This window comes from Hyperolius riggenbachi, chromosome 1, assembly GCF_040937935.1.
Source record: "Hyperolius riggenbachi isolate aHypRig1 chromosome 1, aHypRig1.pri, whole genome shotgun sequence".
Taxonomy (NCBI): domain Eukaryota; kingdom Metazoa; phylum Chordata; class Amphibia; order Anura; family Hyperoliidae; genus Hyperolius; species Hyperolius riggenbachi.
The window spans coordinates 638,264,222-638,292,005 of record NC_090646.1 but is presented as its reverse complement, the minus strand read 5'-3'; the positions used below and the strand labels follow the sequence as shown (position 1 = coordinate 638,292,005).

Here is a 27,784-nt window from a genome sequence, read left to right as displayed (position 1 = left end):
ATCTTATCTCTTCATTCCTTAAAGAGGAACTCCAGTGAAAATAATGTAATAAAAAAGTGCTTAATTTTTACAATAATTATGTATAAATGATTTAGTCAGTGTCTGCCCATTGTAAAAAAATTTAAACCCCTGATTTACAATCTGACATTTATTACATGGTGACATTTTTACTGCTGGCAGGTGATGTAGCTGCTGCATGCTTTTTTGGCAGATGGAAACAGCTGTAAACAGCTGTTATTTCCCACAATGCAACAAGGTTTACAGACCGGAAACTGCCAGGAGTACCACAGTCCTCAGAGTTTCTTGTGAGAGGGGTTGCACCACAATATCAATCATACAGCGCCCCTGATGGTCTGTTTGTGAAAAGGAATAGATTTCTCATGTAAAAGGGGGTATCAGCTACTGATTGGGATAAAGTTCAATTCTTGGTCGGAGTTTCTCTTTAAGTTACCTCCTCTGAAGATATTTTCACACACAGTTAATTAACAGCCCGTCTTTAACTTAAGAATTCTGGAGTTATTTTTAAGACGGAAGAGTTAACTTTAGGTTTGCCTGAGGTAAAACGTTTCCTGAATACTACATGCCTTAACTCTAGAAACGTTATTAAAGACAGGAGAAAAGCTTAGTGAATTGAGGCCAATGTCTTCCGATGGAAAATTGGATCACCCAATCACAGGTATTCACCACTGCTCAGCTACCACAATGTCTCTTCCTCCAGTGTCGCCCAGCAACTGCATCTTCTGGAAGGTGAGTACAATCTTCAACCTCAAATTCTGAAAGAAAGATTTAGAAAACAGCATCAAAGCTCATTACACTATGGCTAGATTCACAACTTTACATTCAAGGAAAACTGAAGCGAGAGTGATACGGAGGCTGCTATATTTATTTCCTTACCAGTTGCCTGGCTGCCCTGCTGATCCTCTGCCTCTAATACTTTCAGCCACAGACCCTGAACAAGCATGCAGCAGATCAGATGTTTCTGAAATTATTGTCAGATCTGACAAGATTAGTTGCATGCTTGTTTCTGTTGTGATTCAGACCCTACTGCAGCCAGATCGACCTGCAGGGCTGCCAGGCAACCAGTACTGTTTAAAAGGAAATAATTATGGCAGCCTCCATATCCCTCCCACTTCAGTTGCCCTTTAATGTCAAACGCCTGTGTTTCATACAGTCTGCCAGGAGATCACCCATGAAGCAATGTGAATCACGAGCAACAATTAGAGGGTGGCAAGAGGCGGCTCCCCTCCCCAAATGCCCCCCTCCCTAGATTTGCGGGGCCGCTTCAATCACCTGCTCTCAGCGTTCCTGCGATGGGATCTCCATCTGTCCGTCCAGCGTCCTGTATCCATGGCTACAGCAGGGCCTCATTTGCCCTGTTACGTGCTTCCGTACGGTGACCATACGTCCCGCATTGCCCGGGTCGTGTCCCACCTTCAGGGGGCGCTGTCCCAGGCTGCATGAGGTCCCGGGAAACGTCCCGCTTTTAGCTGCGGGACGTCCCTGCCTCGGGACGCTGGCCACCGTACGATTGCATGAACTGGCTGCAGCGTCTATAGACGCCGCGGCAGTTCATAGCCTGCAGCCCCGCTCCAGCCTGCATAGTCTCCGGCAGGCGATTCGGTTTGGATTATACAGTGGTCTCTTCCCGATTTGTTATTCTTTTGCATGTTTGTCACACTTAAAGAGAAACTCCGACCAAGAATTGAACTTTATCCCAATCAGTAGCTGATACCCCCTTTTACATGACAAATCATGTAAACACACAAACAGACCATCAGGGGGCGCTGTATGACTGATTTTGTGATGAAACCCCTCCCACAAGAGGCTCTGGTACCTCAGTACTCTGGGCAAACTGCCACAATGTAACAATGTTCACAGACAGGAAATGGCTGTTTACAGCTGTCTGTAACAGCCAAAACAGCTAGGAGCAGCTATATAACCTGCCCACAGTAAAAATGTCACCATGTAATGTCAGAATGTAAATCGGAGAGAGGAAAGATTTTACAATGGGCAAAAACTGACTAAATCATTTATGCATAATTATGGTAAAAACGAAGCACTTTTTTTATTACATTATTTTCACTGGAGTTCCTCTTTAAATGTTTCTGCTCATCAAACACCGTTAACTAGTAGTCAAAGATAACAATTGAACACAAAATGCAGTTTTAAATGATGGTTTTTATTATTTAGTGAGGAAAAAAACTCCAAACCTACATGGCCCTATGTGAAAAAGAAATTGCCCCCTGAACCTAATAACTGGTTGGGCCACCCTTAGCAGCAATAACTGCAATCAAGCGTTTGCGATAACTTGCAACGAGTCTTTTACAGCGCTCTGGAGGAATTTTGGCCCACTCATCTTTGCAGAATTGTTGTAATTCAGCCAGTGGCGGCTCCAGGAATTTTTTTTAGGGGGTGCCATGCAGGTGCTGGACCAATCCCCGGGGGAGCCGACGACCTGCGTCAAAAAATGGGTGTGGCTGCAACCTGCGGCGGCGAAAAAAATTGGCGGCGAAAAAATGGGCGTGGTCGTGACCGGATGAGGGCGGGGCTAACTGTAATTTAAAGTGAACCCAGGGTGAGAGTGATATGGTGGCTGCCATATTTATTTCCTTTTAAACAATTTTAGTTGCCTGGCAGCCCTGCTGATCTATTGGCTGTAGTGAACTGAATTACACCAGAAACAAGCATGCAGCTAATCTTGTCAGTTCTGGCAATATTGTCAGAAACCCCTGACCTGCTGCATGCTTGTTCAGGGTCTATGGTTGAAAGAATTAGAGGCAGAGGACCAACACGGCAGCCAGGCAGCTGGTATTACTTAAAAGGAGATAAATATGGCAGCCTCAATATTATTCTCACCTCGGGTTCCCTTTAAAAGTGCAACGCAAAGACAGAGGGCCCAAGTTTTGGTGACCCTTTCCCCAGAAAATTCACATAATTGTGCAGGTTTTCTCAAGAAAATACATGAAATGTGAGCAGATTTGAACAAAAAACACGTTCAATGACCCCAATATATGCACAATCGTTATCAGATATGACCCCAATATGCACAATCGTTATCAGATATGGCCCCAATATGCACAATCGTTATCAGATATAACCCCAACATGCACAACCGTTATCAGATATGACCCCAATATGCACAATCGTTATCAGATATGACCCCCAACATGCACAACCGTTATCAGATATGACCCCAACATGCACAATCGTTATCAGATATGACCCCAATATGCACAATCGTTATCAGATATGACCCCAATATGCACAATCGTTATCAGATATGACCCCAATATGCACAACCGTTATCAGATATGACCCCAATATGCACAATCGTTATCAGATATGACCCCAATATGCACAATCGTTATCAGATATGACCCAATATGCACAATCGTTATCAGATATGACCCCAATATGCACAACCGTTATCAGATATGACCCCAATATGCACAACCGTTATCAGATATGACCCCAATATGCACAACCGTTATCAGATATGACCCCAAGATGCACAATCGTTATCAGATATGACCCCAAGATGCACAACCGTTATCAGATATGACCCCAATATGCACAACCGTTATCAGATATGACCCCAATATGCACAATCGTTATCAGATATGACCCCAAGATGCACAACCGTTATCAGATATGACCCCAGTATGCACAATCGTTATCAGATTTATGACCCCAATATGCACAATCGTTATCAGATATGACCCCAATATGCACAATCCTTATCAGATCTGACCCCAATATGCACAATCCTTATCAGATCTGACCCCAATATGCACAATCCTTATCAGATCTGACCCCAATATGCACAATCCTTATCAGATCTGACCCCAATATGCACAATCCTTATCAGATCTGACCCCAATATGCACAATCCTTATCAGATCTGACCACAATCAGCAGCACCGCCTGAAAAAGAAAAGAAAAACCTATTTACTCACCTAGTCAGAAGACCTCCTGTTCCGACCTCCTTCTCTTCCGACCTCCTTGTGGCGCGCAGCTCAGCTCCCACGATCCTCTTCCTTCCTGGAGCAGCCTGCATCCGGCGAGCAGGGCGACGGGAAAATGGCAGCCCGAAGCCCTGCCACTGCAGACTCCAAGTCTGCAGAGCAGGGCTTCGGGCGGCCATCTTACCGTAGCCCTGCCTGCTGCTCCGTGCTGCTGCTGTGAACTGACTCCGCGTCTCTTAGACGCCTGAAGTCAGTTCACGCCAGGGGGTGCTTTGGGGGTGCTTGGACAAATGTAGGGGGTGCTTGAGCACCCCCAAGCACCCCCCTGGCGCCGCCACTGAATTCAGCTTTATTTGAGGGTCTTCTAGCATGAACCGCCTTTTTAAGGTCATGCCACAACATCTCAATAGGATTCAGGTCAGGACTTTGACTAGGCCACTCCAAAGTCTTCATTTTGTTTTTCTTCAGCCATTCAGAGGTGGATTTGCTGATGTGTTTTGGGTCATTGTCCTGCTGCAGCACCCAAGATCGCTTCAGCTTGAGTTGACGATGACGAACAGATGGCCGGACATTCTCCTTCAGGATTTTTTGGTAGACAGTAGAATTCATGGTTCCATCTATCACAGCAAGCCTTCCAGGTCTTGAAGCAGCAAAACAACCCCAGACCATCACACTACCCCCACCATATTTTACTGTTGGTATGATGTTCTTTTGCTGAAATGCTATGTTACTTCTACGCCAGATGTAACGGGACATGCACCTTCCAAAAAGTTCAACTTTTGTCTCGTCGGTCCACAAGGTATTTTCCCCAAAGTCTTGGCAATCATTGAGATGTTTTTTTAGCAAAGTTGAGACGAACCTTAATGGTATTTTTGCTTAAAAGTGGTTTGCGCCTTGGATATCTGCCATGCAAGCCGTTTTTGCCCAGTCTCTTTCTTATGGTGGAGTCGTGAACAGTGACTTTAATTGAGGCAAGTGAGGCCTGCAGTTCTTTAGATGTTGTCCTGGGGTCTGTTGTGGCCTCTCGGATGAGTTTTCTCTGCACTCTTGGAGTAATTTTGTCGGCCGGCCACTCCTGGGAAGGTTCATCACTGTTCCATGTTTTTGCCATTTGTGGATAATGGCTCTCACAGTGGTTCGCTGGAGTCCCAAAGCTTTAGAAATGGCTTTATAACCTCTACCAGACTGATAGATCTCAATTACAGTACTTTTGTTCTCATTTGTTCCTGAATTTCTTTGGATCTTGGCATGTCTAGCTTTTTGAGGTGCTTTTGGTCTACTTCTCTGTGTCAGATAGCTCCTATTTAAGTGATTTCTTGATTGAAACAGGTGTGGCAGTAATCAGGCCTGGGGGTGACTACAGAAATTGAACTCAGGTGTGATAAACCACAGTTAAGTTATTTTTTAACAAGGGGGGCAATCACTTTTTCACACAGGGCCATGTAGATTTGGAGTTTTTTTCCTCACTAAATAATAAAAACCATCATTTAAAACTGCATTTTGTGTTCAATTATGTTATCCTTGACTAATAGTTAACGTTTTTGATGAGCAGAAACATTTAAGTGTGACAAACATGCAAAAGAATAACAAATCAGGAAGGGGGCAAATAGTTTTTCACACCACTGTATGTATGTGGTTATACCTTGTTGCTCTGTTTGTCTGGACACTTTGTTTTTGGCCTGCTGGCTACTTACCTCTTCCATTATATGCCTTCTCCAAGGTGTTACATACATCTGGTTGGTACAGATGTTTTTCCACTTTGTGATGCTCCTGTCATGCATTCTCCCCAGGATTGATAGGTTTGTTAAAATTACTACTTCTCTTCTTTGCTCTATTTTGTTACCTGCTTTTTCCATGGTGAGACTGAGACCAATATTTACAGGTCTGTTGTGCTAGTCATCACTATGGAATGGCAGATTTGATGTCCTATTGTCTATAATCCACAGATGTGACGGGCAGATTGATATTTACTAATCTGCAGGTTCTTGGTCACTCTGTGTACTTTATTTGTTGCTGTTTTTCTTGACACCTTTTCTGTTTCCGGGACAGGTGTTAAGACTCACTGTACGAGCCTTGGTGTACACGCCATGTCCACACACATTTCTTTCGGCGTATCTCTTTGTGAGGTGCTGGGATATGTTTTTATACATTATATTAATGTTGTTAATGTACATTTATTTATGTGCTTTCTTATAGATAGTGCTTTGTGCATTGGGCCTGACGAAGGGCTTTGTGCCCGAAACAAGCGTGTCGTTGCCTGTTTTGTATTGCACTAAATTGTTATATTCCTGTTTTGGAAGACTTTGTATAATCAAAAGGAGCCCCTTTTCTTTGAGAATATCTCTGGAATTTTTAATGAATATGTGTCAATAAAGTATTTTTTGATTATTTTTGTACCAAGAAAGACTCTGCATGAACTGCTTATGATCCTTTCTATATATAATTAGTCTTTTGCGGGTCAAGTGGATGACTCCAGAATAGGATTAAAAGTTTTTTTCCTTTCCTATCTAAAAGGAACGAATCCCAATAACATTACACTTTCATACAGTCTGCCAGGAGATCACCTATGAAGCAATGTGAATCACGAGCAACAATTAGAGGGTGGCAAGAGGCGGCTCCCCTCCCCAAATGCCCCCCTCCCTAGATTTGAGGGGCCGCTTCAATCACCTGCTCTCAGCGTTCCTGCGATGGGATCTCCATCTGTCCGTCCAGCGTCCTGTATCCATGGCTACAGCAGGGCCTCATGTGCCCTGTTACGCGCTTCTGTACGGTGACCATACGTCCCGCATTGCCCGGGTCGCGTCTCACCTTCAGGGGGCGCTGTCCCAGGCTGCATGAGGTCCAGGGAAACGCTGCCTTGGGACGCTGGCCACCGTACGATCGCATGAACTGGCTGCAGCGTCTAATAGACGCCGCATTGCGTTTTTTTTGTGCTGTCATGATGCTCACAATGCGTTTATTTTGTGCTGTCATGTTGCTCACAGTGCGTTTATTTTGTACTGACTTGTTGCCCACAATGCGTTTATTTTGTGCTGTCATGTTGCCCACAATGCGTTTATTTTGTACTGACATGTTGTTCACAGTGCGTTTATTTTGTACTGACTTGTTGCCCGCATTGCGTTTATTTTTGTGCTGTCATGTTGCTCTCAATGCGTTTATTTTGTACTGACATGTTGCCCGCATTGCATTTATTTTGTGCTGTCATGTTGCTCACAATGTGTTTATTTTGTACTGATGGGTTGCCCGCATTGCGTTTATTTTGTACTGTCATGTTGCTCGCATTGCGTTTATTTTGTGCTGTCATGTTGCTCACAATGCGTTTATTTTGTGCTGTCATGTTGCTCACATTGTGTTTATTTTGTGCTGTCATGTTGCTCGCATTGCGTTTATTTTGTACTGACATGTTGCTCACAATGCGTTTATTTTGTGCTGTCATGTTGCTCACAATGCGTTTATTTTGTGCTGTCATGTTGCCCGCATAGCATTTATTTTGTGCTGTCATGTTGCTCGCATTGCTTTTATTTTGTGCTGACATGTTGCCCGCATTGCGTTTATTTTGTGCTGTCATGTTGCTCGCATTGCGTCTATTTTGTGCTGTCATGTTGCTCACAATGCGTTTATTTTGTACTGAGATTTTGCCCGCATTGCGTTTATTTTGTACTAACATGTTGCCCATTGCGTTTATTTTGTGCTGTCATGTTGCCCACAATGCGTTTATTTTGTACTGACATGTTGCTCTCAATGCGTTTATTTTGTACTGACATGTTGCCCGCATTGCGTTTATTTTGTGCTAACATGTTGCCCATTGCGTTTATTTTGTGCTGACATGTTGCCCACAATACGTTTATTTTGTGCTGACATGTTGCCCGCATTGCGTTTATTTTGTGCTGACATGTTGCCCATTGCGTTTTTCTGGTGTCTGGGGTAACTGTTGCTGCATTTATTATTTAATGGTCATAGATGGCCATGTTTGCTGCTTTGGGGTTACAGTATACTATTAGCATCACACAGTTTCTGCACACCCATGATGCGAAGTCTCGTTTGACCACATCATGGCGTAAACGCTGCTTTCTTATGCCTCGCTGTTACATCATTACGTTAGCTCCGCCCATACAATGTCATGACCACGCCCATTTTTTGCCGCACCGCAGACCCCCACCCCCAGTCTTCGTCGGTGCACGCGCCACATCCCCCCCCCCATTGTTCGCTGCAGCGTGCCGCACCCCCCCCCCCCCCCAACCTCCCTGTCTGTCCCCTCCACCCGTCCTAGGTTGAACACACAAAAATCTGGTCACTGTACCTTCCGGGCCACATGAGGTGCTACTGTAGTCAGAGAGGAAGCAGGACCTCACGTGTGGCTGGGGGTCCTATCGCTAATCTGCTGAGAGCAGGTGAGTGGTGTGGCGCTGATGCAGCACATACCCGGCATCCTGGGGATCAGATGCTACAGGCAAGCAGGGAGGGAGATGCTGTCTTGGAGGAAGCAGTGGAAGGCATGAGCGGCACCAGGGGGGTGCTTTGGGATGCTGAAGCACCCCCTAAAATTCTCCAAGCACCCCCAGCCGCTCGCCGCCCCGCTCTCTCTCCCTTCTGTATTGCTACAAGAAACTGGCCGACGATGTCCACAAATGCGGACATCGGCAGCCATTTTCTTGTAGCACTACAGAGGGAGAGGAGGTGGGGAGATGCCAGACGTAGGAGTGGCGGGAATAGGCACAGAGCTAGCGGCCGCCAGCTCAGAAGGATGCACGAGCAGCAGCCGCGGGAGTAGAGGGGAGTGGGAGCAGGTTGTAGGCAGCATACTACTTACGCTGGGGCAGCATACTACCTACGCTGGGGCAGCATACTACCTACGCTGGGACAGCATACTACCTACCCTCAGGGACGGATCTAGACCAAGTTGCGCCTGGGGCAAGGTCAGGTTTTGGCACCTAAAGGTCAGGTTTTGGCACCTAAACTGCCATTCCCCATCCAGTTTTGGCACCTAAAGGCCAGGTTTTGGCGCCTAAAGATCAGGTTTTTGCGCCTAAACTGCCATTCCCCATCCAAATTTTGCCACCTTTTTAAGAATTCAACAAACTGCGCCTGGGGCAAGAGATATGCCTGCCCCCCTCCCCCCTAGATCCGTCCCTGCCTACCCTGGGGCAGCATACTACCTACATTGGGGCAGAACTACTACCTACGCTGGGGGAGCATACTACCTACGCTGGCGCAGCATACTACCTACGCTGGAGCAGCATACTACCTACGCTGGGGCAGCATACTACCTTCTGCTGGCGCAGCATACTACCTACGTTGGGGCAGATCTACTACCTACGCTGGGGGAGCATACTACCTAGGCTGGCGCAGCATACTACCTACGCTGGAGCAGCATACTACCTACGCTGGAGCAGCATACTACCTACGCTGGGGCAGCATACTACCTTCTGCTGGCGCAGCATACTACCTACGTTGGGGCAGATCTACTACCTACGGTGGGGGAGCATACTACCTACGTTGTCAGCGCCTAACTGCTTGCCGGTGTTTTTTCTTTTGTAAATAACATGCCCATCCTGTGTAGGTAGCCAGGCGGGCAGGGGACAGGGCTGCAGCGGTGAAGTCAGGGCCGGCACTGCCCTAGAGGCAAAGGGGGCAATTGCTCCGGGGCCCCGACCTCTGCAAGGCCCCGCGCTGCCCTCCCTGTCTTTGACAAGCAGGTCCCGGTGTTTGCTCCCTGCGAATGTGCTTCGTGTAATTAATTACCTATCTCGGGGTCGGACAGGCAGCGGCTGCACATATCCTGCACTCTGAAGCTGGCACGCTGTCTCCCTCCCACTCTAAGACCCGGCGCGTGTTTACACATTATGCGCCGGGTCATAGAGAAGGAAGAGGACTGCGTGCCAGCCTCAGAGTGCAGGGTATGTGCAGCCGCTGCCTGTCCGACTGCAGAGATAGGTAATTACATGAAGCACACCTGCAGGGGCCCAGGCAGCAGTTAGGCCATGAAGGGGGGGGAGGTGAAGTCATGTCACGAGGGGGGGGGGGGGGGAGCGCAGGGTGGCTTAAGTTTACCCCAGGGCCCTGGGGCCCCTTGAACCGCCCCTGGGTGCAGTGGTGGCAGGCTGAGCGGGCTGAGCAGAGCAGGAAATGAGAGCTGCCTGTACTGGGGCACCTACCTATCCTTACATACCTATACTGGACCACCTACCTATGCCTAGCTACCTATACTGGAGAGTGTACCTATGCCTAGCTACCTATACTGGAGAACCTACCTATGCCTAGCTACCTATACTGGGGAACCTACCTATGCCTAGCTACCTATACTGTGGCACTTATCTATGCTTAGCTACCTATACTGGGGCACTTATCTATGCTTAGCTACCTATACTGGAGAACCTACCTATGCCTAGCTACCTATACTGGGGCACCTACCTATGCCTAGCTACCTATACTGGAGAACATACGTATGCCTAGCTACCTATACTGGGGCATCTACCTATGCCTAGCTACCTATACTGGAGAACCTACCTATGCCTAGCTATCTATACTGGGGCACCTACCTATGCCTAGCTACCTATACTGGAGAACCTACCTATGCCTAGCTACCTATACTGGGGCACCTACCTATGCCTAGCTACCTATACTGGAGAACCTACCTATGCCTAGCTACCTATACTGGGGCACCTACCTATGCCTAGCTACCTATACTGGAGAACCTACCTATGCCTAGCTACCTATACTGGAGAACCTACCTATGCCTAGCTACCTATACTGGGGCACCTACCCTTACTGGAGAACCTACCTATGCCTAGCTACCTATACCGGGGCACCTACCTATGCCTAGCTACCTATAATTGGACACCTAGCTAGCTAGCTACCTATACTGTTATAGAAAGGGACACCAAGAGCCCAATATAGTGTAATATGTACTGGTAAAGGGAATTTTGAAAGTAAGTAGAAATATACTCACAAACCGGGGGGTTACCTCTATGGTAACCACTGTTACTGCAGGTGGGGAGATTAGATCTGTCCCCACTCAGGATTAGGAAGTCACTCTCTGTAGATCGGAGAAGAAAGGGGGTGTGTCCCTCAACCAGGGGTGGACTCAATTGTGGTATAAAGTAAACAGAGGTGCCAAAAGGATAAAAAAAAAACACTAAAAATCATTCATAAATCGCGGAAAAATTGCTGTGATTTTGTTATCAAGTATGCGAAAATCGCAGCGATTTTTCCACTATTTTAATGAAAATGAATGGGGGCGATTTTAAAAACGCAAATCAATCGCAAAACGCTCAGAAAAGCGCTTCTAGTGTGTATGGGTCCTTAACCACTTCAGGACCACAGTCTTTTCGCCCCTTAAGGACCAGAGCCTTTTTCTCCATTCAGACCACTGCAGCTTTCACGGTTTAATGCTCGGTCATACAACCTACCACCTAAATGAATTTTACCTCCTTTTCTTGTCACTAATACAGCTTTCTTTTGATGCTATTTGATTGCTGCTGCGAGTTTTACTTTTTATTATATTCATCAAAAAAGACATGAATTTTGTCAAAAAAATGACTTTTTTAACTTTCTGTGCTGACATTTTTCAAATAAAGTAAAATTTCCTATACATTTGAGCGCGAAAGTTATTCTGCTACATGTCTTTGATAAAAAAAAAACCATTCAGTGTATATTTATTGGATTGGGTAAAAGTTATAGCGTTTACAAACTATGGTGCCAAAAGTGAATTTTCCCATTTTCAAGCATCTCTGACTTTTCTGCGCACCTGTCAGGTTTCATGAGGGGCTAAAATTCCAGGATAGTCCAAATACCCCCCAAATGACCCCATTTTGGAAAGAAGACATCCCAAAGTATTCAGTGAGAGGCATGGTGAGTTCATAGAAGATTTTATTTTTTGTCACAAGTTAGCGGAAAATGACACTTTGTGACAACAACAACAAAAAAAAAAGTTTCCATTTCTTCTAACTTGCGACAAAAAAAAAATGAAATCTGCCACGGACTCACTATGCTCCTCTCTGAATACCTTGAAGTGTCTACTTTCCAAAATGGGGTCATTTGTGGGGTGTGTTCACTGTCCTGGCATTTTGGGGGGTGCCTAATTGTAAGCACCCCTGTAAAGCCTAAAGATGCTCATTGGACTTTGGGCCCCTTAGCGCAGTTAGGCTGCAAAAAAGTGCCACACATGTGGTATTGCCGTACTCAGGAAAAGTAGTATAATGTGTTTTGGGGTGTATTTTTACACATACCCATGCTGGGTGGTAGAAATATCTCCGTAAATGACAATTTTTTTATTTTTTTTACACACAATTGTCTATTTATAGAGATATTTCTCCCACTCAGCATGGGTATGTGGAAAAATACACCCCAAAACACATTATACTACTTCTCCTGAGTACGGCAATACCACATGTGTGGCACTTTTTTGCACCCTAACTGCGCTAAGGGGCCCAAAGTCCAATGAGTACCTTTAGGATTTCACAGGTCATTTTGAGAAATTTCGTTTCAAGACTACTCCTCACGGTTTAGGGCCCCTAAAATGCCAGGACAGTATAGGAACCCCACAAATTACCCCATTTTAGAAAGAAGACACCCCAAGGTATTCCATTAGGAGTATGGTGAGTTCATAGAAGATATTTTTTTTTTGTCACAAGTTAGCGGAAATTGATGTTAATTGTTTTTTTTCACAAAGTGTCATTTTCCGCTAACTTGTGACAAAAAATAAAATCTTCTATGAACTCACCATACTCCTAACGGAATACCTTGGGGTGTCTTCTTTCTAAAATGGGGTCATTTGTGGGGTTCCTATACTGCCCTGGCATTTTAGGGGCCCTAAACCGTGAGGAGTAGTCTTGAAACCAAATGTCGCAAAATGACCTGTGAAATCCTAAAGGTACTCATTGGACTTTGGGCCCCTTAGCGCACTTAGGGTGCAAAAAAGTGCCACACATGTGGTACCGCCGTACTCAGGAGAAGTAGTATAATGTGTTTTGGGGTGTATTTTTACACATACAGATGCTGGGTGGGAGAAATATCTCTGTAAATGACAATTATTTGATTTTTTTTACACACAATTGTCCATTTACAGAGAGATTTCTCCCACCCAGCATGGGTATGTATAAAAATACACCGCAAAACACATTATACTACTTCTTCTGAGTACGGCGATACCACATGTGTGACACTTTTTTGCAACCTAGGTGCGCTAAGGGGCCTAACGTCCTATTCACAGGTCATTTTGAGGCATTTGGATTCTAGACTACTCCTCACGGTTTAGGGCCCCTAAAATGCCAGGGCAGTATAGGAACCCCACAAGTGACCCCATTTTAGAAAGAAGACACCCCAAGGTATTCCGTTAGGGGTATGGTGAGTTCATAGAAGATTTTATTTTTTGTCACAAGTTAGTGAAAAATGACACTTTGTGAAAAAAACAATAAAAATCCAATTTCCTCTAACTTTTGACAAAAAATAAAATATTCTATGAACTCATCATACACCTAACAGAATACCTTGGGGTGTCTTCTTTCTAAAATGGGGTCACTTGTGGGGTTCCTATACTGCCCTGGCATTTTACGGGCCCAAAACTGTGAGTAGTCTGGAAACCAAATTTCTCAAAATGACTGTTCAGGGGTATAAGCATCTGCAAATTTTGATGACAGGTGGTCTATGAGGGGGCAAATTTTGTGGAAGCGGTCATAAGCAGGGTGGCCTCTTAGATGACAGGATGTATTGGGCCTGATCTGATGGATAGGAGTGCTAGGGGGGTGACAGGAGGTGATTGATGGGTGTCTCAGGGGGCGGTTAGAGGGGAAAATAGATGCAATAAATGCACTGGGGACGTGATCGGAAGGGGGTCTGAGGGGGATCTGAGGGTTTGGCCGAGTGATCAGGAGCCCACACGGGGCAAATTAGGGCCTGATCTGATGGGTAGGTGTGCTAGGGGGTGACAGGAGGTGATTGATGGGTGTCTCAAGGTGTGATTAGAGGGGGGAAATAGATGCAAGCAATGCACTGGCGAGGTGATCAGGGCTGGGGTCTGAGGGCGTTCTGAGGTGTGGGCGGGTGATTGGGTGCCCACAAGGGGCAGATTAGGGTCTAATCTGATGGGTAACAGTGACAGGTGGTGATAGGGGGTGATTGATGGGTAATTAGTGGGTGTTTAGAGGAGAGAAGATCTGCGGGCGATCTATTGGTGTGGGTGGGTGATCAGATTGCCCGCAAGGGGCAGGTTAGGGGCTGTTTGATGGGTGGCAGTGACAGGGGGTGATTGATGGGTGGCAGTGACAGGGGGTGATTGATGGGTGATTGACAGGTGATCAGTGGGTTATTACAGGGAATAACAGATGTAAATATTGCACGGGCGAATTGATAAGGGGGGGTCTGAGGGCAATCTGAGCGTGTGGGCGGGTGATTGGGTGCCCGCAAGGGGCAGATTAGGGTCTAATCTGATGGGTAACAGTGACAGGTGGTGATAGGGGGTGATTGATGGGTAATTAGTGGGTGTTTAGAGGAGAGAAGATCTGCGGGCGATCTATTGGTGTGGGTGGGTGATCAGATTGCCCGCAAGGGGCAGGTTAGGGGCTGATTGATGGGTGGCAGTGACAGGGGGTGATTGATGGGTGGCAGTGACAGGGGGTGATTGATGGGTGATTGACAGGTGATCAGTGGGTTATTACAGGGAATAACAGATGTAAATATTGCACGGGCGAATTGATAAGGGGGGGTCTGAGGGCAATCTGAGCGTGTGGGCGGGTGATTGGGTGCCCGCAAGGGGCAGATTAGGGTCTAATCTGATGGGTAACAGTGACAGGTGGTGATAGGGGGTGATTGATGGGTAATTAGTGGGTGTTTAGAGGAGATAAGAGATGTAAACAATGGATTTGGGAGGTGATCTGATGTCGGATCTGCGGGCGATCTATTGGTGTGGGTGGGTGATCAGATTGCCCGCAAGGGGCAGGTTAGGGGCTGATTGATGGGTGGCAGTGACAGGGGGTGATTGACGGGTGATTGACAGGTGATTGACAGGTGATCAGGGGGGATAGATGCATACAGTACACGGGGGGGGGGGGTCTGGGGGGGGGGTCTGGGGAGAATCTGAGGGGTGGGGGGGTGATCAGGAGGGAGTAGGGGGCAGATTAGGGACTTAAAAATAAAATAGCGTTGACAGATAGTGACAGGGAGTGATTGATGGGTGATTAGGGGGGTGACTGGGTGCAAACAGTGGTCTGGGGGGTGGGCAGGGGGGGGTCTGAGGGGTGCTGTGGGCGATCAGGGGGCAGGGGAGGGGGAAATCAGTGTGCTTGGGTGCAGACTAGGGTGGCTGCAGCCTGCCCTGGTGGTCCCTCGGACACTGGGACCACCAGGGCAGGAGGCAGCCAGTATAATAGGCTTTGTATACATTACAAAGCCTATTATACTTGTTACATGCGGCGATCCGGGTGCTAGTAACCCGCCGGCGCTTCCGAACGGCCGGCGGGTTACAACGAACGGTGGGCGGAGCCAGTCCCCGGCGGCTGATCGCGTCACGAATGACGCGATCGCCGCACAGACACTCCCGCAGCCGCCCCCGCCGATGGGCGTATTGCGGTCGTTTGGGCCCGGTCTTTGCCGCCGCCCATCGGCTGGGGGCGGTCCTCAAGTGGTTAAAGAGACACTGAAGTCTTGTAAAAAACATCTTTTTATTTTAAAAATGTGTTTAACATGATTGTCCTAACTAAACCGCCGCATCCCCGCGGCTGTAATCTATCTAAATCCCCCTCCCTCTCCCCTACAAAATCCACGACTTTCTTGGTCGTGGATTTTGCTGCCCTGTGCGCTTCCATGTGAGGCAGGGCTATGAGCTGCAGCTCTGCCTCACACGCGTCTGTCAGCGCATATCTCCGCCTCTCCCCGCCCCTCTTAGTGAAGGAAGACTGAGAGGGGCAGGGGAGAGGCTGCGATCCAGGCTGACAGACGCGCTGAGAGGCAGAGCTGTGGCTCATAGCTCTGCCTCTCACGGAAGCGCTGCCCGGATTGCCCCCCAGGGAGTTAGGGGGGATTTAGATAGTGTACAGCTGCGGGGATGCGGCGGTTTAGTTAGGACAATCATGTTAAACGCATTTTTAACATAAAAAGATGTTTTTTACTACGGTGACCATACTTCCCTCTTTACCCGGGACAGGTCCCGGATTCGGGGTCCCAATGTCTCAGCCTCGGGACTCTGGCCACCGTACTATTGCATGAACTGGCCGCGGCGCCTATTAGACGCCGCGCCAGTTCATAGCCCGCAGCCCCGTTCCAGCCTTCATAGTCTTCCGGCAGGCAGAGCAGTGCTACGGGAAGATGGCGTCCGAATACAATAGTCTCCAGTACAGGGCTTCGGGCGCCATCTTCCCGTAGCCCTGCTATTCCATTCCAGCGCGGGAGATTGCAGGAGCAAGATCTCCGGGGGAGCTGCGCGCCAGAGGCCGGCCAGGAGAGGAGACTTCTGTCAGGTGAGTAAATTATTTTTTTTGCAGGTGAAATGTTGCCCACATTGTGTTATTTTCTGCTGAAATGTTGCCCAAATTGCGTTTTTTTTCTGCTGAAATGTTGCCCACATTGCGTTTATTTTCCAGTGTCTGGGGTAACTGTTGCTGCATTTATTATTTAATGGTCATAGTTGGCTATATTTGCTGCTTTGGGGTTACGGTTACGCTCCGCCCATACAATGTCAAGGCCACGCCCATTTTTCAACGTGCCGCGAACGCCCCCCCCAAATCCCCCCACGCCCTTTTTGCGGCGCGCTGCAAACCACTTCCACCCCCCCAGTTCCCCCCTACCCCTGTCCCAGGTTGGACCCAGAAAAATCTGGTCACTGTATTTCTACGAGGCTTCAGAGTCTCTTTTTCCCGCGCACGTTAAAAAAGGGCGCCGGGAAAAAAGGGCGCAGGGTTTTAAACGATAAGCATGAATAACGTTTAAAAAAAATTGTGCTATATTTCGTTTCAAAATAATGTTTTATAAATTTATAAATCATTAAATAATGTGTATGAAATCGGCAATTGTAAAAACGTTAATCTTCCCTGTTTAAAAAGTGAAATTTATAATAACGTTTTATAAAACATTAATAAGAATGTTACTAAAGCTATACCTAACCCTACTCTCACACCCTGTACCTATCCCTAACCCCTAGACCCCCCTGGTGGTGCCTAAACCTAAGACCCCCTGGTGGTGCCTAAACCTCCTGGTGGTGCCTAAACCTAAGACCCCCCTGGTGGTGCCTAAACCTAAGACCCCCCTGGTGGTGCCTAAACCTAAGACCCCCCCTGGTGGTGCCTAAACCTAAGACCCTCCTGGTGATGCCTAAACCTAAGACCCCCCTGTGATAAGCATTAATAACGTTTAAAAAAAATATTGTGCGGTTTTTCGTTTAAAATCAATGTTTTAAAAAGAAAAAAAATTGTACGGTTTTTCGTTTAAAAATAATGTTAAAAAAATTATAAATCATTAAATAATGTGTAATCATGAGAAGCAGTTATAAAACATTAAAAGTCTCCGGGCGCCGCTTTTAAAACTTTATTTTTCTCTGGCGCCCTTTTTTCCTGTTGGGCGGCCATTAAACGATATTTATTATGGGAGTGAATGGCGGCACCCTTTTTGTCCACCTGCCTCATGTGCCCAAATTTCCTACTTCCCTTTTTCCCTACTACTTTTCTTTCCTTAATTGTCCAGCTATGTTGGCTTTTAGCCCCTAGAGGGCGACGTATAACCAGCAAATTTATCTAATCTACAACTACAGTACTGTATATTGTTGTTAATGAATGAATTTAATAAACACAAACTGTAGCATAGCCAGGGGTGCAGCTAAGGTTTTTGTGGCCCCAAGCGGACTGTAGCAAGAGGCCCTATCGCGCGCCACGGCGAAAAATGGGTGTGGCTATCCCGCATAAGTGGGCGTGGCCATGACATGTGGGTGGAGCAGGAGGGCGGATTGGGGCGGGGCTGTTTGCGGGGAAAAAAATGGATGTTGGGGTGATTGAGGCGCGCGTAGCGCGCCGAAAGATTGGCGCGGCCATGACATTGTATGGGCGAAGCTTAACCGTAGCACAGCAAATATAGCCAACTATGACCATTAAATAATAAATGCAGCAACAGTTACCCCAGACACCAGAAAATAAAAACGCAATTTGGGCCACATTTCAGCAGAAATCAAACGCAATTAGGGCACATTTTCAGCAGAAATCAAACGCAATTAGGGCACATTTTCAGCCGAAATCAAACGCAATTAGGGCACATTTTCAGCAGAAATCAAACGCATTTAGGGCACAGTTCAGCAGAAATCAATCGCAATTAGGGCCACATTTTCAGCAGATATCAAACGCAATTAGGGCACAGTTCAGCAGAAATCAATCGCAATTAGGGCCACATTTTCAGCAGATATCAAACGCATTTAGGGCACAGTTCAGCAGAAATCAATCGCAATTAGGGCCACATTTTCAGCAGATATCAAACGCATTTAGGGCACAGTTCAGCAGAAATCAATCGCAATTAGGGCCACATTTTCAGCAGATATCAAACGCATTTAGGGCACAGTTCAGCAGAAATCAATCGCAATTAGGGCCACATTTTCAGCAGATATCAAACGCAATTAGGGCACAGTTCAGCAGAAATCAATCGCAATTAGGGCCACATTTTCAGCAGATATCAAACGCATTTAGGGCACAGTTCAGCAGAAATCAATCGCAATTAGGGCCACATTTTCAGCAGATATCAAACGCATTTAGGGCACAGTTCAGCAGAAATCAATCGCAATTAGGGCCACATTTTCAGCAGATATCAAACGCATTTAGGGCACAGTTCAGCAGAAATCAATCGCAATTAGGGCCACATTTTCAGCAGATATCAAACGCATTTAGGGCACAGTTCAGCAGAAATCAATCGCAATTAGGGCCACATTTTCAGCAGATATCAAACGCATTTAGGGCACAGTTCAGCAGAAATCAATCGCAATTAGGGCCACATTTTCAGCAGATATCAAACGCATTTAGGGCACAGTTCAGCAGAAATCAATCGCAATTAGGGCCACATTTTCAGCAGATATCAAACGCATTTAGGGCACAGTTCAGCAGAAATCAATCGCAATTAGGGCCACATTTTCAGCAGATATCAAACGCATTTAGGGCACAGTTCAGCAGAAATCAATCGCAATTAGGGCCACATTTTCAGCAGATATCAAACGCATTTAGGGCACAGTTCAGCAGAAATCAATCGCAATTAGGGCCACATTTTCAGCAGATATCAAACGCATTTAGGGCACAGTTCAGCAGAAATCAATCGCAATTAGGGCCACATTTTCAGCAGATATCAAACGCATTTAGGGCACAGTTCAGCAGAAATCAATCGCAATTAGGGCCACATTTTCAGCAGATATCAAACGCATTTAGGGCACAGTTCAGCAGAAATCAATCGCAATTAGGGCCACATTTTCAGCAGATATCAAACGCATTTAGGGCACAGTTCAGCAGAAATCAATCGCAATTAGGGCCACATTTTCAGCAGATATCAAACGCATTTAGGGCACAGTTCAGCAGAAATCAATCGCAATTAGGGCCACATTTTCAGCAGATATCAAACGCATTTAGGGCACAGTTCAGCAGAAATCAATCGCAATTAGGGCCACATTTTCAGCAGATATCAAACGCAATTAGGGCACAGTTCAGCAGAAATCAATCGCAATTAGGGCCACATTTTCAGCAGATATCAAACGCAATTAGGGCACAGTTCAGCAGAAATCAATCGCAATTAGGGCCACATTTTCAGCAGATATCAAATGCAATTAGGGCACAGTTCAGCAGAAATCAATCGCAAATTCGCAATTAGGGCTGCGGCTGCAAAAAGAAAAGAATTTACTCACCTGGCAGGCTGGCACTGGCAGAAGTCTTCTCTCCCTGGTCTCCTCTCCCGGCCGGCTTCTCAGGCGCGCAGTTCCCACGGAGCTCCCTCCCTGGCTTCCTCCTCCAATCTCCCGCGCTGATTCATGCAGGGCTACGGGTCGGGAAGATGGCCACCCGAAGCCCTGTACTGGAGACATAGTCTCCAGAGCAGGGCTTCGGCGGCGGCCATCTTCCTGTAGCCCTGCTCTGCTCTGCCAGCCCGGCGGGGCTGCGGGGAAAAAGTGACGTCACGCCGACGTCACGGAGCCGCCGAGGCCCCTAAGATTGTGAGGCCCCAAGCGACCGCTTGGTTCGCTTTATGCCTCGCGGCGCCCCTGAGCATAGCGTAGCATTGCAGCAGAGGGGCTGGTCCTTAGCAGGCACTAAGGGCCCTTTTCCAGCAAGAAACACAATTGCAAACATACTGCGATGCGATCGAGTGTCTTTCTGTTTTCTACTGTTGTGTTTCCACCGTGATCAGACAGGCATATCATGCGATTGCACTGCGTTTGTGATTTGTGCCTGGAGGAAAAAGACGGAATTCCCGGATCGTTGAAAAATTGCATAGTGTTGCGATTGCTGTGCGATTTACCTGTGCTCCTATTAAAAGTATAGAAGCTCAAATGCACGAAAAAAAGATGCAGCAGGATGGCGATTTCGATCAGGAAGAAAATCACATCACAAACGCATCCCACTAATATAAATGTATCCCACTGGTTTGGCTGTACCTAACGCTTTGCGATCTGCAAATCGGAATGCAATGGACGGATAGTGGAAAAGCTGTGCGTTTGCTAAGTGATTGTTGCCGCACTTCAATTATAGTGAATGAGACAGAAATGCAATTGCACCAAAATCCCTACTAATCAAATATAGCTGCCCAGATTTTAGACTCTTCTGAATAAAGTGCAAAAGTCAACCATGGTGTGTGGCAGGCTGGCAGCTCTTGGCCAGCCTGTTAATAGCCAGAGGTGGTAGTGAATTATGGAAAACGGTACCATGATATTGACTAGTGTTAATCGAACAGTGCTTGGCACAGTTCGTTATTCCCTGAACATTGGCGTGTTCGGGTTCGGGTCGAGCACAGCAGAGCACTGCATGGTGCTCAGCCGTGCTGTTCGGTCTCCTCCCCTCGCTTATTGCCGCCTTTGCAGGCAGCCAATAAGCGTCGACTATGCTTTTTCCACAGCTATGACCACACAGCCTAGCTGGCTATGACCATAGCTGTGATTGGCCGAGCGGGTCACGTGGTTCGGGTATATAAATACCCGAACTCGCGCTGGCTCCGCCATTCGCATGGGGGTTTAGCTTGGGGTAGGTAGGAGTCAGAGCTAGCGGTTAGGTGCCAGCACTGCCAGCCACAGTGCCCCAGCCTCACCACCACTGCCAGCAGCAGCCACAGAGCCCCAGCCTCACCCACTGCCAGCAGCAGCCACAGAGCCCCTGCCTCACCACTGCCAGCAGGCACTGTCAGCCCAATGCCAGCAGGCACTGCCAGCAGCCACTGTGCCCATTGTTTCTGTTGCCAGGCCAGCCACAGTGCACCTGCCTCACCACTGCCAGCAGGCACTGCCAGCAGCCACAGTGCCCATCATATTTGGTCCCAGTTTCAATGCCAGCTGGGAACAGTTGTGCCCATAAAAAAACACAGTTTATTGAATCTTACTGTAGCTTATTGTTGAAAAAAAAAAACCAGTACTTTCAGTGCCAGCTGGCAACAGTTGTGCCCATAAAAAACACAGTTTATTGTATTTTACTGTTGCTTATTGTTTAAAAAAACAGTACTTTCAGTGCCAGCTGGAGACAGTTGTGCCAATAAAAAAACACACTCAATTGCATTTTACTCTTGCTTATTGTTGCCAGCTTGCAGCTTTTCCCCATACTCGTATGAGTTCCTGCTTTTATTCTGAGCCAAAGATCTATGTGTAAATCATCCATCCATTTTGCAGAATTTTTCAAGTTTTTTCAGGCATGCTCGGGTCCCCATTGACTTCAATTAGGCTCAGTGTTCGGCCAAATATCCCGAACATCCGGTCCATGTTCGGCCGAGCCGACCCGAGCCCGAATATCTGGGTGTTCGATCAACACTAATATTGATGTGACTTAGACTGAGATAGGTTTGTAGTCACGCCACTCGCACGCCCAGTAGCCGCAATCACAGCTGTGGTCAGGGATCTTTCACATGGAACAGCGGCATTCTCGTTGTTGTTTTTAGTTTGGGAGTCACAAGGGAGTCACATGGTCACTCCTGATTGACCCACTCGCCAGCTAAAGCCAGGCAGGACAAGAAGCAAGCTGTACTGCAGTTTCAACACTTAAATAAGACCTATGAAATGTTGACCAGACACAGATGGGAATCCTCCATTTAGTCCATGTTCTGGTTGGTATCAATTAACCAAAAGAGGTCAAGAGCTCTGAGTTTTGCTGCATCGCCGTGTACCATATACTGGCTTATATAATATTCACTGAGCAGATTGGTTTAATTAGCAATAGACATTCAAGCACATACAATCCATCTGCCTTGGCAAAATGCCTAAATTCCCAGACTAATTAATTGCCACATAACAGAATTCATTTGGACCTTGGAGGGAATTTGTGCAGAAATATTTTGCAGCTCTCCTGGGTTAAAGTGGAACCCCAGAAATGATGCTTGTTTAAAAGTTGCCTTTTCACTCCTTTTACAGGAAAGACTGTCCTTATGTGATCAATACCTTAATGGTGACCATACACGGTACAATTTTTTCAATCAGAGAAATTTGATCGATTATTCTGTTTGGTTAAATAGTTTTTTAAATCCTTTCAGAGGTACCAAACACAAACATTAAATTTTTCTGAAAATCTGAGAAAAATCAAATATGAAGAAAAATTTGGTTTAACCAATAGTATTTTCCAACACGTCCGATCAGATTTTTAGCTAAAAAAGGGAATAATCAAATGTTTTTTATCGATCGAAAAAAAAGATTCTTATCAATTTCTTCTCTATTTGAGCGTTTTGGTCAAACAAGTGTCATCAGTCAGACCTCATCAGAGGCTTCCCATGCCCTCCTTGCTCCCACCGCTGCTCACCATTCTCCATCTGCTCTATCAGTCTGCTCTGATCACCGTGTTTGATTGCCGATACTCCCATGTCTATTGGTCTATTGCAGAAGTTTCAAACTCAAATACATGGAGGGTCGAAATGAAAAACTTAGATCTGGTCTAGGGCCAACAGTCATATTTATCCCCCCCCCCATTTGAAATGATCGCACAGCACTTGACAATTTGCACCGCATACTATAGCAGTGGGGATAAAAAACACCCTCAGTATAGGTAGGTAACCAGGTATAGGTGACCCCAGTATAGTAAGCCAGGTATAGGTGCCCCTGGTATAGGTTATCTAGGTAGGTGCCCCAGGTATAGGTTAGTCATGCATAGGTGCACCCAGTATAGGTTAGCTAGGTAGGTGCCCCCAGTATAGGTAGAAGACAGGCATATGTGCATCCAGTACAGGCTAGGTAGGTACCCACAGTGTAGGTTACTCTGGCATAGGTGCACCCAGTAAAGGATAGCTAGGTAGGTGCCCGCTAGAGATGTAGCGAACGGTTCCAGGCGAACTTAGGGGGTTCGCGTTCGCCCGCACCAGGCAAACTTTTGCGGAAGTTCGATTCGCCCCATAATGCACTATGAGGGTCAACTTTGACCCTCTGCATCACAGTCAGCAGGCACATTGTAGCCATTCAGGCTACACTAAGCCCTGGAGCCCCCCCCCCCCCCCCCCTTATATAAGGCAGGCTGCGGCGGCCATTAGCCTCACTCGTGTGCCTGCTAGAGACAGACTAGGGACAGCTGCTGCAGACTTGTTCTTCTAGGGACAGATTAGTTAGGTTCTTGGCTGCTTAGCTTGCTCCTGGCTGATTGTTATTGCTTTTATAGCACCCCTCAATAGCTCTTGTCAGAGCTCATCCTGTACTTTTTTTTTTTCTGTGTGTCAAACTGACACTTTTGTTGCATGCACAGCCTTGCTAATTGATAGTGTGTGTGCCACTGCCAGCAGCCCAGCACATTCAGTGACTATCTGTGTGTGTGACAGGGAGCTGCACATTGTACTACCCAGTACTGCATATACTGCAGTACCTGTTGTTTACTTAACCCACTTCATCACTGCATATACCTAGCTTTGTGTTGAGTGAACTCACCTCACTGCATCTAAGTACCTTTACTGTTCAGTGAACCCAGCTCACTGCATCCTACTACTACCTGTTGTGTTGAGTGAGAACCCACCTGGCCACCTCACTGCATCTAACTACCTGCTGTGTTGAGTGAGAACCCACCTCACTGCATCTTAACCTGCCTGGCGTTCTATTAAGATCGCCAGGCAGGCTGCGGGAGGGTTTTTTTTTAATAAAAAAAAAACTATTTCATGCAGCCAACTGAAAGTTGGCTGCATGAAAGCCCACTAGAGGGCGCTCCGGAGGCGTTCTTCCGATCGCCTCCGGCGCCCAGAATAAACAAGGAAGGCCGCAATGAGCGGCCTTTCTTGTTTTGCTTACATCGTCGCCATAGCGACGAGCGGAGTGACGTCATCGACGTCAGCCGACGTCCTGACGTCAGCCGCCTCCGATCCAGCCCTTAGCGCTGGCCGGAACTTTTTGTTCCGGCTACGCTGGGCTCAGGCGGCTGGGGGGACCCTCTTTCGCCGCTGCTCGCGGCGGATCGCCGCAGAGCGGCGGCCATCAGGCAGCACACGCGGCTGGCAAAGTGCCGGCTGCGTGTGCTGCTTTTTATTTCAGCCAAATCGGCCCAGCAGGGCCTGAGCGGCAGGCTCCGGCGGAACTGGACGAGCTGAGCTCGTCCAGACCGCCCAGCAGGTTAAGTAACTTTACTGTTCAGTGAACCCAGCTCACTGCATCTAACTACCTTTTGTGTTGAGTGAGAACCCACCTGGCCACCTCACTGCAGTAAGCAGGGAGTACGTGGCTGCGCAGCGGACCGACTTGTCACACCTCCACGGCTTGCAGGCAGGCCTCCAGCCACCTCCTCTCCACCTGCTACCACCGCTTCGCTGTCGTCATCCTCCTCCTCCTCCTTGGCTGGTGCCACGATCTCCTCTCCAGCTACACAGCCCCAGCACCCCAGGGCCTATGCTGCATGCCAGGTACGACGGTGTCACGCAGTGTTAGACATGTCTTGCCTGAAAGCGGAGAGTCACACTGGAGCAGCTCTCCTGGCTGCTCTTAACAAACGGGTGGAGCAATGGCTGACCCCGCACAAGCTTAAGATCGGCAACGTGGTGTGTGACAACGGCATCAATCTCATTGCTGCGTTGAATTTGGGAAAGCTGACACACATACCCTGCATGGCACATGTGCTGAATCTGGTCGTGCAAGGATTTGTGTCCAAGTACCCAGGCTTAGAGGACATCCTGAAGCAGGCCAGGAAGTTGTGTGGGCATTTCAGGCGCTCTTACAAGGGCATGGCACGCTTTGCGGATATTCAGCGTAGAAACATCTTGCCGGTGAGACGCCTGATTTGCGATAGCCCGACTCGCTGGAATTCCACCCTGCTGATGTTCTCTCGCCTGCTAGACCAGGAGAAAGCCGTCACCCAGTACCTGTATCATTACAGTACAAGGACACAATCTGGGAGGATGGGGATGTTGTGGCCCAACAACTGGACACTGATGCGAAATGCATGCAGGGTCATGGAGCCCTTTGAGGAGGTGACCAAACTGGTGAGTCGCGATGAGGGCACCATCAGCGACTTGATCCCCTACGCCTACTTCCTGGAGCGTGCCGTGCGTAGAGTGGTGGATACAGCTGTGGAGGAGCGTGAACGAGAAGTTACGGCAGCAGGAGTCGTGGGAGCCATTTACACCCGAACCCGATGTTCCCACAACACCTGCGGCAGCACAGAGGGGGGAGGAGGAGGAGGAAGAAGAGGAGTCGTGTTGGGAAGGAGAGGAGTCAGACTCTGATGATGGTGATGATGAGGAAGGTGTTTCTGTGGAGGAGGAAGAGGCGGCGGAAGAAGAACAACCGCGGCAGCCGTCACAGGGGGCTTCTGCTGCTCCACGTTCCCGTGGTATTGTTCGTGGCTGGGGGGAGGAAGAGGAGTTGCATCCCGTCACTGAGGAAGAGCAAGAGGAGATGGAGAGTACGTCTGCATCCAGCTTTGTGCAGATGTCCTCTTTCATGTTGTCCAGCCTGTTGAGGGACCCCCGTATCAAAAAACTCAAGACGAATGACCTGTACTGGGTGGCCACGCTACTAGACCCTCGGTACAGTCACAAAGTGGCGGACCTCTTACCAACTCAACAAAAGGCGGAAAGGATGCAGCACTTGCAGAATAAGCTGTCGATGATGCTTTACAATGCATTTAAGGGTGATGTGGCTGCAAAACGCAATCAAGGTACCACTGGCAGTAACCCTCCTCCTCCCAAGTCCACGCAGGCAAGGACAGGACGCTCCAGCGATCTCAGGATGATGTCGGACATGCGGACGTTCTTTAGTCTAACTCCTCGCCATAATCCTTCCGGATCCACCCTCCAACAACGCCTGGAGCGGCAGGTAGCCGACTACCTGGCCTTGAGTGTGGATGTAGACTCTGCGAAAAGCGACGATGAACCCTTGGACTACTGGTTTGCGCAGGCTTGACCTGTGGCCAGAGCTGTCCCAATTTGCCATACAACTTCTCTCTTGCCCTGCCGCAAGCGTCCTGTCAGAAAGGACCTTCAGTGCAGCTGGAGGCATAAAGAGAAGTCGCCTAAGTCACGACAGTGTTCAGTACCTGACCTGATCAAAATGAATGAGGAATGGATCATGGAGGGCTACTGCACGACCGAAGACTAAGTCAGTCCCCACACACAGCATCTCTGCCTGCAGGCCGCTTGACTGCCTTCTCCGCCACTACCAACAGGGTCCAGGACTCTAGGCGGATTCCGGAATTTTTAAGGCTACCTATCTAACCTATGTTGGGGGCAACTATTCTGGCTACCTAGATTAGCCCACTGCCTTACAGTTACATTACAGTTACCCCCACCCATGTCATGTCATGTCCACACCCATTTTTTTGCCGCTGCGCGCTTCGCTTTTTTTTTGGGGGGGGTGTCGGTGAATTATCCGCACCGGGTGTCAAACACCCTAGCTACGCCACTGTGTGTGTGTATATATATGCGTGTTTTTGTGTGTGTGTATATGTGTGTGTGTATTTATGGAGGTATATGGGTGTGTGTGGGATAATGTACTACAAGGGGAAGACACTGAAGGGAAATGGCAAGCTTTTAAACTTATACTCAATCAATACTGTAGTATGTATATTCCATATGGAAACAAAATGTCTAGGAATAAAAAAAGGCCTCTATGGATGAATAGAAAGGTTAAAGATAAAATGAAGAGGAAAAAGAATGCCTATAAGGTCTTAAAACAGGAGGGGACCGAGGCTGCACTAAGCAATTATAAGGAGTGCAATAAAAATTGTAAAAAAGAAATTAAGCAGGCAAAGATTGAAGCTGAAAAACAAATCGCTAAGGATATCAAATCTAACCCAAAAAAGTTTTACAAGTACATTAACTCTAAAAAAAGAAAGGTTGACTGTATAGGACTCCTAAAGGATGAGGATGGGAACTCAATGGTGGATGACCAAGGTAAGGCAGAGTTATTAAATGCTTTCTTTGCTTCTGTCTTCACAAAAGAAACAGCACTGTTGCAAACTACAGAGGCGGAAGAGTCTCAATCTTCTAACTGTAATATTAAATACTTAACGCAGGAAGAAGTGAAGGCAAGACTAAATAAATTAAAAATAGACAAGGCACCTGGCCCGGATGGCATGCATCCTCGGGTCCTAAGGGAATTAAGTTCAGTTATAGATAAACCCCTTTATCTTATCTTTTGTGACTCTCTTGCAACTGGCAGAGTCCAAGTGGATTGGCGTACAGCCCACGTTTTCCCATTATTTAAGAAGGGCAAAAAATCT

At 47.4% G+C, this 27,784-nt stretch overlaps 1 long non-coding RNA gene across 1 annotated transcript in view; it reads right to left on the bottom strand.

The window, feature by feature from the left end:
- Positions 1-626: 626 nt before the first annotated feature.
- LOC137560298 (uncharacterized) overlaps positions 627-27,784 on the bottom strand; it is a 37,881-nt gene continuing 10,723 nt past the window's right edge. Inside the window, exon 2 of the long non-coding RNA XR_011029822.1 lies at positions 627-773. This is a non-coding gene — a long non-coding RNA (uncharacterized lncRNA). The remainder of the gene's footprint in view (positions 774-27,784) is intronic.